This window comes from Pinus tabuliformis, chromosome 8, assembly GCF_031772625.1.
Source record: "Pinus tabuliformis cultivar Carrire ecotype Pingquan chromosome 8, CPIR1, whole genome shotgun sequence".
Classification (NCBI taxonomy): Eukaryota; Viridiplantae; Streptophyta; class Pinopsida; order Pinales; family Pinaceae; genus Pinus; species Pinus tabuliformis.
Genome location: NC_142294.1, coordinates 1,147,943,634 through 1,147,959,565, shown reverse-complemented (window position 1 = coordinate 1,147,959,565; position 15,932 = coordinate 1,147,943,634). Strand labels below are relative to the sequence as shown.

The window sequence follows — 15,932 nt, the reverse complement described above, 5'->3', positions numbered from 1 at the left end:
TAAAAATGATAAAATAAAAAAATAAAAAAATAAAAAATAAAATCTATTTTTAATAAAAATGATCAAATAATAAAATCAATATTTCTTTTGTAATTGAATGCTTCCACTGACAATTAAATTGAAAACTATATTTTCTTTACCATGATAAGAATTACTCCTTTTCTTCAAATTTAATATCTAATAGTGATTAATAGCTTAGAAACCTATCATCAAACAAATGATATTGAATTTAGACGGTATTGAAAGAAACTATAATCAAACACAGGATATTATATGCATTGAATTTTGACTACACTGAAATAAACTTTATTATATGTTACTGTAAACTTCACTATAACATTTGCTTCGTATAAAAATATTCCTTATTAGTATACTTTACAACTGTCTTACAACACAATCCTACTTGTTATTTATATGTTCATAAATATTTTTGTTTTATATGTAGGTAAGAGGCATGACCTTATGTGTATCTTCTGATATTAACGCATCATAGTGGAGTTCCGCATGATTAAATTAGCGCGTTTCTTCATGCGCTGAAGGAGATTGCATTTGTGACTTGAACCCAAATGGTCCTCGCTGGAAAACTATTCCAATATGCGACTGTACAATCACCCTGACTAGAGCACAATCTTCTTTCCTCATTTTAAGTAGAGCTTTGCGCGGCTCATAAATGGCACTTAAGCTTCTGTCAGCACCAGCATGGGAAACATGCCGCTGTCGTTTCAAAAATCCTTTATACTTCAACAGTACTCATTGTATTTAAACGTTTATTAGAAACCAGGCTTAACATTTGGACTATGCGAAGATTAATGTTAATGTTAATTTAATTATTATTTAAATACATTTTAATATGTGATTAAAGTGGAGTAATTACAATTAATTTACTTTAACTATTATTTAAATACATTTAATATGTGATTAAAGTTGAATAATTACAATCAAATAAGGATTAAAGATATGAGATACTAGGGGTTGATGCAATAGTGTTTTTTAAGGAATGACTGGATAACCCAATGTTAAGGATATAAGTAACATCAAAGTGATGTCATTTTTAGTGACGTGATTGTGCCACATCAGTGACACATGGTGAGTGGAATGAACATTACATCTGTCAATATATGTAAAAACGAGTGACATGTATCTGAAGCCATCTCATCAAAGTGCCATGTAGATATGTTTGGTTGGATGTAGAATGCAGACATCGCAATTTGATCTAGAAAAGTGATCTGCCATATCAGATTGGAAGCCTTTGGAAATGGGACGCTTAGTGTATTGGGAATTTACTCGATATTTGATAATCAAGATATAGGTATACATCCTTCCACAGTATCAAGTGAACTATTCAATCGCTCTATTATAATTACACTGCATGATACCCTATGATTGATGACAAGAAACATTAACATGAATCACTATTTGAGTGACCATCAACTAACGAATACAAATCTCAGGAAGATGGATTGAAGGCTTTTTCATGTTGTTTGAAGAATCAGTGAACTATGGAGTTTGTCATAAGTTTGAACTAGGAGCACAAAACGTGAATGTCGAGAGTTTAGTGAAATATAATATTTGAAGCAAGTGATGTGGATATCAAGCTAATATGAAAAATAATCTGTCTGAGGAGGGCTCAATACGGTATTTAAAAATGAAAATATTTTTAGAATTTTTGGTTTAATTACAATTTTGAGATTGTATTATATCCCTAAGTTTATTTATATTTACAACTAATGGTTTTATTGATTTCTGAGTAAAACTAATACTTCAGAGAGGTAAATAGAATAAAATTGGGTCAAACTCATAGTTACTAAGAATTGAAATTTTAAAGAATAAAGCGGGGAGTTTAAACAAAATTTAAGGATAGTTGTTACTATGCCAACACTTTGATTTGATTAATTATATATATCATATTTTCACAATTAACGGAGTGAACCTAATAATGCAGAAGAGAAACTACACATACACTACAAATAAGTGCTATAGGTTTTATCAATGATAGAGTATTTCGCTTGAACCTTATCAATGCATTCACTTGCAAATTACAATTAAATTTGGAAAAACTTTCAAAATTTGACAATTATCATCAAAACATGCCATATAAATGTTCAATAGTTTAGGGACAACGAACCGTTATGCCTCACATAAACTAGCCTAAAGAAATTTCAATCATTAATGATTAGATCAACCATTACCATGCCAACTTCATTGTAGTAAACTTTTTATACCTCCAATTACACAAAAAAAAAAATATTCTTATATTTACCTAAATCCTTATAACTCCCAAATGAAAATAGAACCCTTTTACAAAACAAATTTATAGAAAGGTAAGTAGATCTACCAGAATCAATTAAGACAACGATGCACCTAAGAAATTCCATATATGATAAACTTGAAAACCATAATAATAAAAGAATATAAATAATACAAGGGTTTTGTGGTGACTAAACACTGTGTAGCAAATAAACCAAACCCAAAAACTATATAACACCCCCTGAGGTCAACACAAATTAGAAAAATAAAATAGAAGGCTTGCAATTTTAGGTTAATAATTTCCAATGTGAGGGAAAGAAGCTTAAAAAGAAGATAAATGTAAAAAAAATATCAAAGGTCATGATGTATTGATCCTTAATATATTGTTTTTTATCGGGGAAACATTATACTTGCACAACATAAATAGTTTTCTATAAATTTTAGTATTCTTGTTTTCTAGTGCTTGCAAAAGTTTCCCCCAAACAACAAGAAGCTCATAGAAACATGTGTTAATGACACATTCAATTACCTCGTGGATAATTGATTTGTATTTCTAGTTGTTGTGGATGAATTAGTGTGAAAACAAGTGCCTTTTATTTTCTTTGAGAGAGAAAAGGAACATTTCAAGTGACATTATCTAGGAAGTGCTAAGAAAAACATGGTACAAATCCTTGATAAGGACTATGGGTATGATGAGAGATTCAGTGTTTCGTACAAATCTAATAAGGAATTCGAGCTAATATTAGGAGACCACATGCAATATTGCGTCAACCATCTAGATGAACTAAAAATGCTTTCTAAAATGAAGGCCCGAGTTTCAAAGATCAAAGGAATTAAGATGGAAAATATTGAGAAGGTTTTCGACTAACATTAAAAGATTGAAGTTCTTGTAGATAAAATAAAAGGCACTACAAAATTGTGAGATTAATTGCTTCATGAAATACTATTTGAAATTGGAGTTTAATATCTTTCCATGATCGTAGATGCAACCTCTCATATTCAAAGTTAAGAGAACCCTTGAAAGGTTGTCCTCCATCAAGAGGACTAGACCTATTCAAATATGGCAACAAGAATATTCCAATTTAATTTGTCCTTGAATTAAATTGTGGATTAAAATCGAATTTAGTCTTAACAACTACTTGGAAATAATAAAAAAAATTATTTTAAATTAATTATTTGGAGAAATTCAAGTTAAAAGTCTTTCTGAAGTCATGCAAGAGTTATCCCTTAAATTAAGGAGATAAGATTGAGTTATATTTGAGTTGTGATTAGTTAACTAATTTTACTGACTTAAGTCGAGTTAAATTAGTTCCAAAATGTTTAAGGAACTAATAGTGAGTTAACAGTCAGTTGATGCATTAATGCACTCAACTAGTGCTACTCCAGTTAACTGAAGATTCCCTCATCAGAAACTCATGCATGCCTATTATGAGAAAGACCCAATTGAGATTAATTTTCAAGGATAGTGTACTATTAGTTGCATGTGTTTTCTCGTGGAGAAAACACATGCATGTATTCAAGGATTTATCCTTGAGGACTGCACAGTTTTGGAGGAGGTTTTCCACTTGGTAATAGGCTAATAATCCACAAGGAACAACACAAGGAAATAGGAGCTCGGAGGGTAGAGAGGAAGGTTGGAGGGAAGCCAAGATTTCCTATTAGCATCTTTGATGATTGAATTGAGAGCTGGCTAGCTGTGAGAGCTAAGGCTTTGTATAATTCCTATGTATTTCCACCATGTATCATAATACAATAGTGTGGGATTTTTAGCTGAGGCTTTCCCCTAAGTATTTTCATGTGTATTGTGCCATTGATTCATCTTCTTCTGGTTATATTGTTCATCTCGATCTTTAAGCTTCCGCAAATTGATATTAGAAGTATGTTATAGTATTTTGCTTTGATTTATATTGCATTATCAGGTTAACCTAGCATCAAATTTTCTACATGGTATCAGAGCTGTGAACAGTATAATGAGAAGAGAATTCAAAGTTTGAAGTTCGGGGTTGCAGGTGCAAATCGAACTCAAATCATACTTCAAGGTTGGCCAATGACATTCTATGGATTGAGACTTGAGTATGCCTCGGAAGAAAGCTCGAATTACATAGCATGGAAAGATAGAATGGAGGCTGTATTTGAAGACAATGGCTTGAAGGAATTCATTGATCAAGAAATCCCAAAGCTAGCTTCAACTAATGCACAAGAGTTGGCTGAGTTGAAGAAGTGTGTGGCGAAGGAGAGATGGATCATCCTTGAGGGAGTTTGAGACCATATTGTCTCGAGTCTCCATGGGAGGGATACTCCATTTTCAATGTGGAAGACATTGAAGGACCTATACTAGAACAGTAGCGATGAGAGGAAATTAGCACTCAAGGATAAGCTTCGAAGAATCAAGATGGAGTAGGGCGATACTATTTCCACATATCTGAACAAGCTCACCACCTGAAGAGATGAGCTTGGAAGTTTGGGAATAACTACTGCCGATGATGATATGGTGAGCCTCACTCTCCTTGGCCTTCCAAAGAGTTGGAATAACTACCAGGACTCTGTGAATAGAAGGGAGAAACTGTCGGATTGGCAACGACTATGGTCGGATCCTATGTAGGAGGATATCAGGAGGAGCACACAAGATAGTTCTTCATCCAAGAATGATGATGAAGAAAATCCGGCCTTAGCAAGTAAGGAAAGGAAAGGGAAGGGGAAGGCTTCCCATTTCAAATCAAATTCTTCTCATGGAGGGAAGAAGGGTAACATGTCTATAGTAACATGCTTTAATTGTCACAAGATGGAACATTATGAGACTAATTGCCCATCGAAGAAGTCCAAGAACAGATCCTCGAGAGTATCGGAAGGCGAGGCATTAGCCTCTCAGTTTGAAATGGACTTTACCCTCATCACATGCATGGTGTCATCGATGATGGGTTGTGTCTAGTATCTTAATAGTGGAGCCTCATTCCACATGACTGACGATAAAAAATTATTCATTGCCTTGGAGGAGAAAGACCTCAAGATGTACATAGAGATGGGTGACGACGGAAGGTATAATGTTTCAGGGGTGGGCACGGTTGCTTTTCAGAGGGACCATGGAGATCCTCTCACCTTGACAGATGTGATGTATGTGCTTGGACTGAAGAAGAACTTGGTATCGGTCGCGATGTTGGACAATAAAGGATACAATGTTGTCCTCACTAAAGGAAAGGTGTTCCTAAGACACATATCCACGGGTCAGACCAAGAGGATAGGGATTCAGGTGAAGAATCTCTATAAACTAGAGGTAGATGATTGTGTAACATTGAGTACAAAAAAGAATTGGTGCAAAGACAAGACATTGGTGAGTTGCGACACAGGCGATTGGGCCATTTGCATCATGGGGCTTTGTAGATAATGCAGTAGATATCTACAGGACTTCCCAAAGGTAAACTTGAGAAAGTTGGCACATGCAAAGGTTGTACCTTCAGAAAGTACACCAAGTCTTCCTTTCATAATTGAAATAGTCGAGGAAAGGTTATATTAGAGTGAGTTCAGACTGATTTGTGTGGACCATTCTCGATGGAATCCATAGCGAAGCAAAGGTATTATGTGATTTTCATTAATGACTATTCTCGTAAATTCTGGATTTATTCCATGCATAAGAAGGACCAAACTTTCACAAATTTTTGTGAGTTCAAAGCTTTGGTCAAGAAAGAGTCAGGGAAGAATATCAAGGCCTTGAGAAGCGACAATGGTGGAGAATATGGCTCTCAAGAGTTTAAGGACTTCTGTGCAACGGAAGGAATTAAGAAAGAGTTGACAACACCTCATAACCCACAACAGAATGGGGTGGCTGAGAGGAATATAAAAACTATTGTAGGGGCAGCACAGGCAATGTTGCATGACAAAGGCCTACCACTTCACTTGCGGGGTAAGACATGCAACACAACGTTCTATTTTCATATTAGAACCCTGCATCGCATACTTTGGATGAAGACACCAGAGGAAGATTTCTCTAGTAAGAGACCAGATGTGGGTCACTTTAGGATATTTGGCTCATCGGTATATTTCCATGTGACAAAGGATGCACAGAAGAAGCTTGAGCCGATAACAGAGTTGGGGATATTTGTGAGGTACACTGATACACCTCACAACTGTCAGGTGTACTTGCCTACCAGTCGGAGGATAGTGGTTCACAAAGATCTCAAGTTTGATGAGTAGAAGGCCATGCGAGTTTCCCTTGAGAGGCATCTCCAACTGTAGGTTGTGCAGGAGCTGTTGGTTCCTAAGGAGGAGGAGCCTTAGATTGATGTAGAGTAGCCGCATGTAGAGGTTCTAGGAGTGGAGATATCCAGTCAAGCACAATCTTCCAGAGATGGATGGAAGTGCACAAGAGAAGTAGACCGATTGTTGGAGGATGCGAGAGAGAATGTGGGAGCACCATCTTCTCAACATAGACAGAGGAGGTTACCTGAGAGGCACACTGGATACATGGCCCTTGCTGGGGAATGTGTTGAGAACGAGCCATCTTCATTTGAGGAATAAATGTAGCAGCCGATTTGGGTTGATGCTATGGTGGAGGAGTATGACTCCATAGTTCGTAACAGTGTTTGGGACGTGTTTCTGAGACCGGAGAACAAGTTAGTTGTGAGTTACCATTGGCTTTACAAGGTAAAGAAAGCTGCTGATGGTAGTGTGGAGAAGCATAAGTGAATATTTGTTGTCTGTGGCTTTTCACAGGTCAAGAGGATCATGTTTTTGGAGTATATTTTGACAGAGGAGCAAGATATTGACATTTTGACAAAGGAATTATCAAAGTGTAAATTCAAGTTCAATAGAGACAGGATTGGGGTGATAGATAATCCCTTTCTTGTTGAGAGGGAGTGTTGAAATATGGCAACAAAAATATTCCAATTTAATTTGTCCTTGAATTAAATTGTGAATTAAAATCAAATTTAGTCTTAACAACTGCTACTTGGAAATAATTAATTAATTTATTTTAAATTAACTAGTTGGAGAAATTCAAGTTAGAAGTCTTTTTGAAGTCATGCAAGAGTTATCCCTCAAATTAATGAGATAAGATTGAGTTATATTTGAGTTGTAATTAGTTAACTCGGCTTACTAACTTAAGTCTAGTTAAATTAGTTCCAAGCTATTTAAGGAACTAATAGTGAGTTAACAGTCAGTTGATGCATTAATGCACTCAACTAGAGCTACTCCAGTTAACTGAAGATTCCCTCGTCAGAAACTCATGCATGTCTAATATGAGAAAGACCGAGTTGAGATTAATGTTCAAGGACAGTGTACTATCAGTTGCATGTGTTTTCTCATGGAGAAAACTCATGCATGCAATCAAGGACTTATCCTTGAGGATTGCGCAGTTTTGGAGGAGGTTTTCCACTTGGTAATAGGCTAATCATCCACAAGGAACAACACAAGGAAATAGGAGATTGGAGGGTAGAGAGGAAGTCTAGAGAGAAGCCAATATTTCTTGTGAGCATCTGTGAGGATTGTACTGAGAGCTGGCTAGCTGTGAGAGCTAAGGCTTTGCATAATTCCTATGTATTTCCACCATGTATCATAATACAATAGTGTGGGATTTTTAGCTGAGGCTTTCCCCAAAGTATTTTCATGTCTATTGTGCCATTGATTCATCTTCTTCGGTTATATTGTTCAGTGCGATCTTTAAGCTTTCACAAATTTATAGTAGAAGTAGGTTATAGTATTCTTCTTTGATTTATATTGCATTATTGGGTTAACCTACCATCAGATTTTCTACAAGCCCTTCCTCCAAGTAGGGACTTCACAAAAATGCCATGCTTACCCAAATATCTTGTTGGTTCCAAACTTCAATGATAAATGGAATATGTTGCAAATATGATCCAATATGATTAGAATATGTATTCATCCTTTGGAGTCTTCCAAATCATAGACAAATATGGAACCATGCACTCAATAAATTATCCAGAGTCATGGACTCACCATGAGTTTCAGAAATCCAAAACTATATGCTTACTAACCATTGGGCTTCAGGTTTGCTCCATTTGCAAATGTCACGTAATAGAAGAAAATATCACTCTTGTGGCCAAGGTAAGGGTGATGTTTATTTTGCAAAAGAGATTGAGAGAAAAATAGGAGAGGAAGTTGAAAAGGGTCTTTCCAAACCATAGGAACATGCATAGGTTTTAACATTACACGAATAATTCCTATGAACATATTCTTAGTATAAAAATAAATGATTCAGTAACACATACATATAATTTGTACGAATTATTTTTCTTGGAAACCGAGAACCTAGAAAAACAAATTGATTTTTCTATATATCTTAATGATTACATAGTTGATAAACAATTCCCTTTTAAAAGAAGGTTTCCTTATAGGGTTAAAAAGCCTAACATAAGTTGTTCCATTAGAACGAAAATCTAATGATGAATAGTCCAGATTGACTATAAAAATAGAATATTTTACAAGGAAAATTTTCCAATTTTTTTTTCTTCTGGTACACTTCGCCCAAAATCCCTTGCTATGGGGGGCCTCCATATAAATGTATCCACCCCCTGGACAACCCAAATAAAAAAGTATATGGTGAGAAATACTCCTATTAGGAACTAATGTCCAAACACAACTAATCATATAACGAATATAACACATACCCAAAATTCTTTGACTTGTTGTTTTTTTGCATATAAGGGGTCACACGAGTACATGATCAATAATCTACGGTAGTGGTGCCCATTTTTTCTCTACATGAAGAGAAATTCTGAGTGTTGACATATTTTTCAATGAATCTAAAACATTATTCAATGTGCCCGCCTCTACTAGTAGCACCTTCCTCTCTGTCGCAATATGTCTCACAAAGTGTTATTGAATAACAATATGTTTTGTCTTTGAATGATAAGAAGGATTTTTTTCTAAGAAAATTTCACTCTAACTATCACAATATATCCTTACAACCTTTTATACCAACCCAATACCTAAACACAATCTCTATAACTAAACTACTTCCTTGCTTGTATGAGTAGCTACCATGTATTCGACTTTTGTAGTTGTGAGTGCCATTATAAACTCTCTCTCTGTCATCAAATTTATTTCTCCTCCAAATATATTAAACACATAACAACTTGCATATCATTTGTAATATAGATCTCTAACCTATTATCCATCAACAAGCCATGTATGTACAACACTTGGTCCAATCCTTTTCTTCCTTGATAGCAAAATCCATAATCAATAGTGTCATGCATATACTTGATAACCCTCTTTATTGTTGTCCAATTCTCCTTCCCTAGTTTTGACATATCTAATCAATACTACCACTACATGTGCAATATTTGGACAAGTACAAACCATTTTGTACATCAAACTTCCAAATATATTGGCATATGGAACGTGGGACATGTCCTCTTCCTCTTCTTATGCCTTGAGACATTAATTTTTAGATAAATTTACTGATGTTGGACTCACTTTGTAGTCCAAAATGTTGGATTGAAAAACTCACTCACAGGTCATTCCACACTCTTTCAAATACACTCCACCTATATGGACTCATTATTCAAAAATTTACAGCTATAGGAATAGGGACATTTACCAATTTACTTTCCTACATATTAAACCTTTGCAATAGTGTCTCAACATACTTTCTCTAACTTAACCATAGTTTCGTCTTTTCTTTAAAATTTTGAGTTTCCATTCCAAAAATGAAATTTTCAGCATGAAGAGGATAATAGAGTTTTCACGTCCAAGATAAATTCGCTATCATTTCCAATTAGCAACATATCATCCACATAGAAGGCCAATAAATAAAATGAACGTCAACAATTTAAAAATATACATAGTGGTACACTTTTCTCTTATGAAGCAATGTCCCAATATATATTTATCAAAATTTTGATACCACATCCTTGGTGATTGCCTTAACCGATACAGGCACTTTTTTCAGCCTACATACCATATTTTTATTTCCCTTCACCACAAAGCCTTATGGTTCCTTCATGTATATCTCTTTTTCTATATCCCCATGTAGGAATTATGTTTTCATGTCCATCTACTCAACCCTAAAATCAAAAGCAGTAGTAACAAATAAAATAAATATAATAGAAACAAAAATTTGCAAAAAGAGAATATTATATTGCCAAAGTCAATTCCGTGGACTTGGGAAGAACTTTTTTCTATTAACCTAACTTTGTATTCCTCGACTTTTCATTTTACATTCAAATTCTTCTTAAAGACCCATTTTTCTAACGCTTTTCTTCCATATATTAACTCCACTAGACCCCAAGCCTCATTCTTCTCCAAGGCTACCATTTCCTTAACCGTGCCTTTTTCCAAAGTTTTCCATCATCTAAACCCACTACCTCTCTAACAGTTCTAGGATCAAGATTAGTATTAATCAAATTAAAATTTGAATGGCAATATATTGGAGTATACTATTCTACCTTCTTTCTTTCCTAAACTGATCCCCTAAAAAATAGAGTATGCATTATTCTTCTTCTTATACATATTCTTCTATACAATCTAATTCATTATCCTTTAGTTTAAACTATATATTTTGGATCTTTCTCCCTTGTCAGGGCTTCTTATTAGATAACATTTTTTGCTTCTCTAAATACCACATCTCAACTATACACAACCTTCTTAGTTTCACAATAACCAATAAAGATGCACCTTTTATATTTACTAGTCAATTTAGTTCTTCTTTTCCATTATAACATGTATATATGCATCATATCCAAATACCAAAAGATGTGTGAGAGAGGGTTTCTTACGAGTCCATAGTCAATGTGTAATCTTATCATTCAATATTGATAAGGGTGATCTATTTACCAGGTAACATGTAGTATCCACTACCTTTACATAGAATTCCTATCCTAACCTAACACCAATCAACATGCTCCATATTTTTTCCACAAATTTCCTATTTATCCTTTCTAGAACTCCATTCCACTGAGCTTTATATAGAGTAGTATTATTTTGTACTATACTACACTTCTAACAAAACTCTTAAAATTCTTATCCACATAATTCTTCACCATTATTTTTCCACAACACCTTTATTTTCTTTTCCACATACTCTTAAAATCCTTAAATATGTAAAAGGCTTCATACTTAATCTTGAGAAAAAATATGCATCTATTAATTTAGAATTCATATATATGTGAGACATAGTACATAGATTTACATATTGATGAGATTGAAACAAGTCTGTACACATCACTGTGAACTAGTTTTAATATTCCCTTTGCTCTTTTACAGCCAAAGGAGAATCTCACTTAATTTTGATTCCCATAAAGACAATGTTTGTATAAATTAAAATCTAGAGAGAAATTTTTCATTCCTTCTACCATATCATTACCATGTAATACTTGAAGGCCCTTCTCTCTGATATGTAGCAGCCTTTCATGCCACAACATAGTCTTTTCCAAAGAGACAATAAGGGTTTTTCCTTCTTCTTCTCCACTCTCAGGAACAAAAAAACTATTGCACATATCTCTAACATTGTTTCCCATTAGCTTAAAAAGAGTTCCAATCCAAACTCCCCTTAGAAATACCATTTCCCCTCAAACCGTCCTGCAAATATCCTTTCCAAACATTATTTTTACACACGCATCACTCATCTTGCTTATAGAAATAAAATTTTGGCCAATCTTAGGATGTGTATAACACCAGGGAATGTTCTAACCCTTCCACCCATAAGCCTCAACTTGAATTTTTCTCATCTTATGAATCTAAATTCAAGTCATATCTTGAGAAAACATTACAACCATCATATCTTTCATACTCACAAAGCCACTCCTTGTGGAGATTCATATGAAAATATGAAACTTGGTTGACCAAAAATGCCTCATGATATACATGTGTACTTTAATAATCCAAGTACAAATCCCCTCCGTCATCCAAGGATGTTTTTACTTTCATATAAGGAGCATCACTAGATCACTTCACTTTCCCAATAGTTTAGGATCTAGTATTTTTTATAATGCCCACTAAAACAAGGTCTAACACAAGCTTGAGCAACACCCCTTCGCCACAAAGGTGTCCCCTTGAAGCCAAACCTACTTTAATACCAAATGTAGGTTTTAATCTCGCACAAATAATTCCTGCAAGTATATTATCAATATAAAATAGAAAAAATTTGATAACACACCTACACAATTTTCACAGATATTTTACTCTAGAAACCTAAACTAAGAAAACCAAACTATTTTTTTATATCCCTTAATGATTACATAAACTATATAGAATTCCCTCTTGAAAGAGTCTTACCTTCTAGGGAGAAAAAACATAACATAACTTATACCATCAAATCTGCAACATAATGATGAATACTCCAATCTCACTATGAAATTACAATAATTTACAACGAAATCTTTCCAAAAATATCACTTTTTTTGTGCTAACCACGAAAACCTTGCTATGGTGGGGCTTCATAAAATTGTTCTCAGCTCCCTAGACCCCACAAAATTACATTACATGGGGGGAATTCCCCCCATTAGGAAATAGGGTCCAAAAATGGCTAATCATGCAAAGAATATAACACATGCCCAATAACATTGAATCAAAATTTTAAGATAAAGTATGACGATATTAAGAATTACAACAATTAAAATATTTTGTAAATGAAATTTATCTTAGCAAGCCTTTTTTTATGGATCGCACATAACAATAGGCAAATTATAATGGTGTCTATTTATTAAAATGTTGTAGCCCAAGAGGAAAGAATGTATTGCAAAGTCATTATTGACCTTGATTAATAAAATATTTCTAAACCCTTTCTTGTTGGAGTTTTCCTTGACACACTGTCAAGGTTTTACCACATACAACTCTATTTATGATTGTGAATTCAGTTTTCTTATTTCTTATGTGCATTTTATTTCATATTTAATTAATTTTACAGACTCAAATACCAGCAAATGATACAAAAGTCGTGTAATTGTGAGGGCCATGAGATAGAGAGAGAAAGATATGAAAGTTTGAAGCTACTACAAACAATAAGTTGTAAGGTAGGAACTTCTATAGAGAGAATATAGTTTCCAAGGGAATTCATAGTCAGTGACTTTAGAACAGGATCATTCATTGGTTGAAAAGTGTTGAAAGGAGGGAAATTAATGGCATATCTTAGCCCACATGTAGTGCAAGAGAACATGAATCGCTGACAAGTGTGTCAGATAAGGAGTTGACAACAAAGCAGATTGGGTGTCGATTTTTAATTCTTCTTTTGTTTGAAATGAGGGTCTCTACATAGATGAATGAGAGGAAAGTCCATGGCTCATTTTTTTTTTAGATTCACCACAAAACCCTATTTTGGTTCAGTGCAGAAAAAAAAATTGTAGACTTGCAAACCTTGCAACAAAACCCTAGTCGCTAGGCAAGAAGTTGGGTAAGTAGTTGCACGCTGATAAAACATGGAACAATCAGTGAGTATTTTTGTTTAAACCCTAGTAATAGTTTATTTAAAAATAAATTTGAATTTATGGGTTCCTTGAAAATGATTTTTTTTCTTGAAGAATTGAAATTATATCTAAATAAATAAATAAAATGAGAAAGATAATTTAAAAACCATGGAGGAAAACTCAAAAAATTAAATTTCAAAACAAAGAAGGAAAATTAAAAAAATATATATATATGGAAAACCTAGTTGAAGGATTCACATCAGAACCTTGATAGAACCTATTCATTTAAAATAAAAGGATCCCATGTAGAAAGAAAATGGAAAAAATGACTAACGCCAAGTTTGAGGTGAATAAATTCACTGGTAAAAATAATTTTTCAATATGGAAGTGGAAGGTATGTGATTTGTTGATGTAAAAAGGGTTGCACAAAGCTTTATATGGGGTAAGAAAGAGACATGTTGGCATGAAAAATTTGGAATAGTAGCAATTGGGCACACAAGATCTCAGGACCATCAAGTTGTTGTTGGCGGATGATGTTATCTTCAACATTGTTGATAAAATATCATTAGCAGGTTTGTAGAGTAAATTGGAGACTTTACACATGACTAGAACTCTTAAACTAATAATATTTACTTGAAGAGGTTGTTATATAGCCTCCAGATGGAGGAAGGCACTAAGATAGTAGACCATCTAAATGTATTTAATACCCTTATTTCCTATTTGATCGATATGGAGGTCAAATTTCAAGAAGAAGATATAAATTCACTACATTTCTATGCTCCTTACCTGAGGCTTGGGACCATTTTATGACTTCCATCAGTTTGAGAACAACAAATACAATTTGTTGTGGTAGTGGAGCTTTGTTATTTGAAGAAATACGAAGGAAGTTGTTGTAGCTACTACAACCCCCTATAAAAATTTTCCTATGCTCAAATTTTAGAGCCTCCTTTTGGTCATATGAACTATAATTTTGAGTGATTAAAGATATCCTTAGGCTTGATTTTCCTAGTATTTAATTTCCCTTTCCGAAATTGCAAGTGTCACAACTACTTACTCTGACATGCCTAGCTTGTGAAGCCCTCAATTGTGCACTTTTCCTAGGTACTTAACTGCACATTTCTTGCTGACAAATAGTGTGCACTCCCTATGGATAGCTAATGTGCATCACTTGTTGACAGTGTGGGAACACTTTACAAATTTAGCGTTGTCACAAGTGGCAATTAACTACTACTAGCTCCTATATTTCCAACAAGCATGCACAAACACTAACCCTCGTTCTATGAGTTCTAACCTATATAATAAGTTAGCTCATAGTTAATTTTCACACTCATCTTTGGAGCTGTAGAAATTTATTGGGCACAAGGAGCTTTTAGTTTCATGTTCACCACTATTCTTCGTAAGTTTCACAACTTTCACTTTTGTTCACTTTTATTGTCTCTTTGCCTATTTTTATTTTGTAAGTGTTGTTTTTTCTTGCTTTTTACATCACAGGTGTCACTTTTCTTATTTTCAGCTTCTACATATGTCATTTCTCTCTTGCATGCTTCATTTCTAGTTCCATTTCTTATTCCAAGCCCTTTTGCATTCCAATGATCATTCTGGGTGAATATATGAATGCATATTATTATTATCATTCATGTTATTCTCCTTTCTCATTTTTATTCAATGCTTAGACAAATTTCAAGATGATCTGCATCCCCATTTCTTCAACTATGCATTCCTCTCTTCTAGACATCAAATCTCAAGTTTAGCTCTCTACTAATGCAACATGTACACCTCCCAACACTTTCCTCTCCTCAATTGGGCATTGCCCAATTCCAATCAGTAGTAATGTCATCCTTTTCCATTTTGATAGTGCACTGCATAGTACCTAGCCTAAGTTGCACATTATGCACTTCCAACCAGTAGTTGGTCACCACTTGTCAACTATTGATGTGAACTACATAGTAGGAGACCCTCTCTCTCTAAAAAATTATGAATTGCATAGTCCTAGGTCTTACATATTCAACCTTGCCTCTTGATGATCCATAATGCACAGTCTCTCCTACTTTTCATTGTGCACTATGCACTTCCAGTGCCCAGTCAGGTCACCTTTGCTTCAGTATACCCTCTTTTTCTTAGAGCTTGTGTAATCCCCCTCTCAGGGACTACTTGTTGTATTTTATAGAATAGGTGATTTCCTATGGAACTAAATTTGTGCTTCCATGAGTGCATCTCCACTTCCAAGTGTTGTCGATCAAGAGGAACTTATTAGTTTCTCATCCTCCACTAACATGATGGCTATAGTTTTAAGACAAACACCAACTAAGGAGGCCACATAAAGCAGAG

The 15,932-nt window shown here is 34.4% G+C and overlaps 1 pseudogene; it reads left to right on the top strand.

Annotated features, from left to right (window-relative positions):
* Positions 1 to 2,607: 2,607 nt before the first annotated feature.
* Positions 2,608 to 3,169, top strand: LOC149239410 (vesicle-associated membrane protein 727 pseudogene; annotated as a pseudogene).
* Positions 3,170 to 15,932: the final 12,763 nt, after the last annotated feature.